The sequence below is a fragment of the Miscanthus floridulus genome, chromosome 8 (genome assembly GCF_019320115.1).
Source record: "Miscanthus floridulus cultivar M001 chromosome 8, ASM1932011v1, whole genome shotgun sequence".
Taxonomy (NCBI): domain Eukaryota; kingdom Viridiplantae; phylum Streptophyta; class Magnoliopsida; order Poales; family Poaceae; genus Miscanthus; species Miscanthus floridulus.
Window position 1 is genome coordinate 106,159,171 of NC_089587.1, and position 5,181 is coordinate 106,164,351.

Below are 5,181 nucleotides of genomic sequence, written 5' to 3' on the forward strand. Positions count from 1 at the left end.
GGGCATCCGAGGTCCACAATGCCTGAGGATCGTCGGGCCCACCACGAGATTCGCACGCTGCTCGAGCGTGCAGCGGTGCAGCAGGCCGAGAGCTCGCTGTCTTGGTGACATGAGCTCAACGCTAGCCAATGCATGTCCTCAGAGCAGCCCGACAAGGACACGTCAGTCCACTAGGCACCACAAGGTGGCAGGTAGCGTACCACGGTTCTGGTGCATGAGCATCTCGGCCACAACCGTGATGCGCGTGACACCCTCAACGCCCGCATGCATACTCAAGATGACCCAAGAGAGAGAGCTAGCTGTGGCTATCACCCTTGTCGTGGTGGACGCTATGACAGTGGTGAGGACCAAAGCCCAAGCCCTTGCCTACTAGGGCCTTAGGCCTTTGGCCGACACACCCTTAATGCCGCCTTGCCCCCCAAGGTATAGGCCACCAACCAACATCCCAAAATACTCTAGGGAAATGAACCTTAGGACTGTGGCTCGAGGATTATCGGCTTGCCTACCAAGCCGGTGGAGTGGATAATGACGATTTCATTATCTACAACCTTCCATTGTTCCTGGCCAATTCGGCACGGACATGGTTGGAACACCTTCCACCTAACAGAATCCAAAGTTGGGTGGACCTAAAGAGATCTTTGTGGGGAACTTCTAGGGCATGTACAAGTGCCCAGGGAACCCATGGGATCTCAAGAACTGCCAACAGAAGGCTAGATAAACCCTTCGTGGGTACATCTAGCGCTTCTCCCGGTAGTACAACGAGCTACCTAACATCACCGATGCCAACGTTATATTAGCTTTCCTATCTAGGACCATCTATGAGTCCCTAGGTTCACAAGCTGGGACGTAAGGGCCCATGAACCACCAAGGAGCTCCTTAACATCACCACCAGCCATGCCTCGGGCGAGGAGGCGGTCAGAGCGATCTTCGACCACCTCAAGGGCAAGGTGAAATGGGACGAGGATGCCGGCGAAGGCATCTACAACCGTCCCATCAAGAGGAAGAACAAGCAGCGGTGCGAGGGCTTTCTCGTGGCCACTGTCGATTGCAACTCCTCTCTGCCGCCCAAGCCTCTAGCGCCACCACGCGTCGTCCTGCCGTGTCTTGCCCGGGACCCACATCGCTCCACCGTGAGCACCAGCGCCTTCCTCTCCCTTCCCTGCAGCTCCATAGTGTCTGAGCTCTGCATCCGCACCATGCCATGGTCTCACGGCGGTCCCGCCACTGTCCTAGCTCCACAGTCGCAGCGCCTCGCCCCGTCCATGACGAGCGTGCTGTTCCTCACTAGCGCCTGCATCATCGTCGTCGTGCCGGCTTTTCCACCACACACGAGCGCGTTTCGTCCGCATGTGCACACCGAGTCCACGTAGCTCCACCCCACCGTGTTGCCCACGGCGTTGCCAGCGCCATAGCCACTCGCCTGGCCGGCACCATCGCAACCGGTAGACCACCGCCACTGCTCACGTGAGCGAGCTACCGAGGGCTGGTTTGGCTCTTGCCGTGGCCTGCCCAAGGCCGCACGGGTCTTGGTGCAGCTCGCCTGCGGGTGGTCCGCCGCCACCATGCTGTTCCCCGGCCCTGTCACGCCGTTGACGCCGCTGATTGGGCCAGCGAATTGGTTCCCTACGCCATGCTCTATTTTGGAGGAAGGGGAGAAGGTGAGGAATGGGAATTGAAGTTTTCTTTGGATCCCAACGCGAAACGCTATACTCGGATGAATAGGGTTTCCTGGACTGCGGAGCGGTTTCGTAGAACTGCAGGGTCATTTCTGCAAAAAGGGCGTGTTGCTTGGCTGGCCGCTACCAGTTTGGCTGGGCCGCGAACGTGACTGGGCCGCTGCTAAGCGCTAGGCCACGTGCCCGCCTTGGGCCGCTCACGCCTAGCCCTGCGTTGGGCCTGCTCGCGCTGCTGGGCCGCTTGCCCCGCTGGGCTAGGCCAGGCTTACTCACCCAGTGCGCCGCTAGGCCGCTGGCCACTCGCCACCTTAGGCCGCCCCATGCCTAGGCCGTCCGCTTCGGTTGCTGGGCTACCAGTCATGCACCCCGCCTAGGGCCAACTGGTGTCCGCGTGCACCACCGCTTGGGTGAACTGGGGCCAGCTGGGTTGCCTAGCTACTAGGCCAGCTAGTGGCCGTCGGCCTCTTTGATTTCTAGGGTGATTTCACATTTAACTTATAAGATAAATTTGTAAAATCAAAATAAAATAGTATAGGAATCCAAAAATGGTGAAACCAGTTTTATTGAGCTCCTAAAATCCTACCCTACCTGTTAGTATAATTTGTTCACATAGTTGGATAATATTCTTAGGAAGCTATATAATTAATTAGAGATAATTAATATTGTAAAATATAAACTTGTAGGAATTTCCATGATAAGTTGGTAATATTGTTGAATCTGAAATTTGTATAGTAGACTCCTAGCAATATTAGTTACTCACCGTAATTTTTGTAGCTCCAGAATAACTAGTTGCTAATTAGATAATGATGTCTTATTCGAATAATGATTAAATCGATAGAATAAAATAAAGAAACATCTTGGTTTATATAACTAAAATTATTGTTGGGAAATAACGCCTTATCTGACAACGTGTATATGTGACCTACGTCCGGTCATCGTTAGAACTAGCCCTGTTAGCTTGAGAGCCGTACGTCGTATGTTATGAGTCACGATTGTAGTTGATTAATTATATTTTTGCATTGCATCGCATGCATATCCTATAGGTATGATGGTCGATCAACAGACCGATCGAAGGATGATTGGGAATTCGATGATGGTGTAATGGCATTCTCCCCAGGAGCTGATGCAATGGGCTTTCAATTCGGATGATGGTGGATGATCTAAAGATGCAGATACTAACTTTTTAATATATCTTACCCAGGCAAGCCACGGTACATAACCCCTACTTTCTGTAGTTTAAATTATAATTATGCATTAAGTTTTAAGGAGTTGAATGAAACCCACTTGCATATATATCTTTATCCTATGAGTCTTACTAGTATGACAGGATCGTGTAGAATGCTATGCTATAGGACTCCGGTAGAAGTCGAGTGATTGCCTGTCACTCACGAGAGATAGGAAATATATTACTGTAATATTATCACTCAAAAATATAAATAGTGGAAAGGAAAAATAGTGATCGAGCAGGGATATGGTTTGGGTATTGGTGAGTGTAAGAGGTTGTGTCGCCGTGGACACTGGGACATAGCTTGGTTACACTATTTTCCCTGTCGGGTCGGTTAAGGACTGGTCATTGCATAAGACTCTAGGCAGGTCACAAACTTATTATCCTGAGCACATACTTGTGTATGGGCGCTTGGAAGACTTATTGCTCTCTTGTCATGGATCTGGCTCTTTCCGGTACCGACTGTCAGGGGTTTGTTTTTGGTGGAGGAGGTCCTTGCACCTGCACTGAGTCCGAGACTCAGGGGCGGGGGCTTGGAGTCCCAGTTTGGACGGGGACCTAGACACCCAGGACAAGAGAGTGATGGGTTGGTCCTGCTTGTGCCTAGGGTACAAGTGGGCTGTGTGTTTTTAGGGGTATCCAGCTAGGGGCATTGATTCCTGAATCGCCGGGCGATTCGGTACGGCTTGTCTACGGTTTAGCATCGTAGTAAGAACTGAAATATGAAAGATGAAGATGGACAAAGGAAATCTGATTGCTTACCACCTGCTTGAAAGTAGCACTAGGTGCTTACATAGAATGGTTAGTTAATAAACCAATGTGGCTATTAATAAAAATCGAATATAAGGACACACTCTTGGTAATGCTTCCTGCAAATGCAATAAACCCACAAGCCAGATAGCCTTGCATATCCTTGGAGTCTTTTCTTTCCTCCTTGTCAGGGTAAGTCTTGCTAAGTACAATTGAGTACTCAGGGTTTTATTCCCCCTGTTGCTGGTGATAGGTGGAGGCTAGAGCTGACCCTTGCGTGTGGATACCTCCTAGGTGGGCTCAGTGAGGAATTCCTTTACACTACGATTCATAGTTGTTATTTATAACTCTCACCAAATGCTTTTGTAAATAAAAGTTTCATAGTCTGTTGTACAGTAGTTTATATATATCAATACTTCATCATGTCATGATTAGCTATTTATTTCCGCTGTAAGTATGATCACATGTTTATTTTCTGCTGATAAATTAAACTGGTCATAACTCTAATAATATGATTACATTCCGCTGTATAATGCTAAATATCATACTCTAATGTTGTACTACAAGTGATGTAAGAAATGGATAAGAAGGATGTAAGATTTATTCTCTCATTCGTGATCCTGATGGCGAAAATGTGGATTTTCGGGTTCTCCCCTGGGGTGTGCCCGATGGAACCGAGTAATTTAGTGTTCTCCCTCGAGTGCTTAGTGTCTAATGGAAGACAAGCACTCCTTGTGAGGCATTAGATTAGGCAGGTTCTGCCACTAGGTGGTATCAGATCATAAATGAGGAAATAAAGCTTCCAAATCCTTTTTTCTAAATTAAAATTTGACTACCTATTTTTGCAAAAGTTAGGACGTTTGCATGCGAAGTTATATAAGTAGCCCTATTACTATGGTTATGTATCCAGGATAGATGGCACTCTGCTGACTTAGATAGGATTAATCAAGTTTCTACAGGTACACTGACTCGAGCATAGTCCTGATAGTATCGACTAGCTACAAGGAGAGAACGATTTGCCAAAAATCTAAGGACGGTCGCCCCTATATGTTGGCAACAGTGAAAGGACGTATAGGATGTGCATTCATGCATACCCTATTTGTGCATTATAGTGTCGTATTGCTTGTAGATACAATCTCCATAGGTGTCACGCGTGTTGTATTGTGCACGATGACCTCGTTTCTGTTCTGGAGTTAGGTCTGCATTGTGGCTTCGTGCTCCACGTTCGCTCGTGGTTCATGTCTGTCGCGACCCATGTCTCTCCGTGTCCCTTTTCCATGCTCTTGTTAGACCCTTGCCCTACAGTCATACTAGTAAGTAATGGCCTCGAATGTCGCTCGCCTCAAACACGTAGAATTTGGTCGATCCATCATAGTGATCTCATGCGGGAACCCTGGTGAACTGCGCCAGGACCACTAAATGCTCCGCCTTTATAAGTAGAGTCTGACTTAGCCCTTGGTATGACCACTCGGTGCACTTTAGCTCACTTAGCTTTTCCCTGAGCCAGCTTTTCGCTCAGCCTTCCTTGCA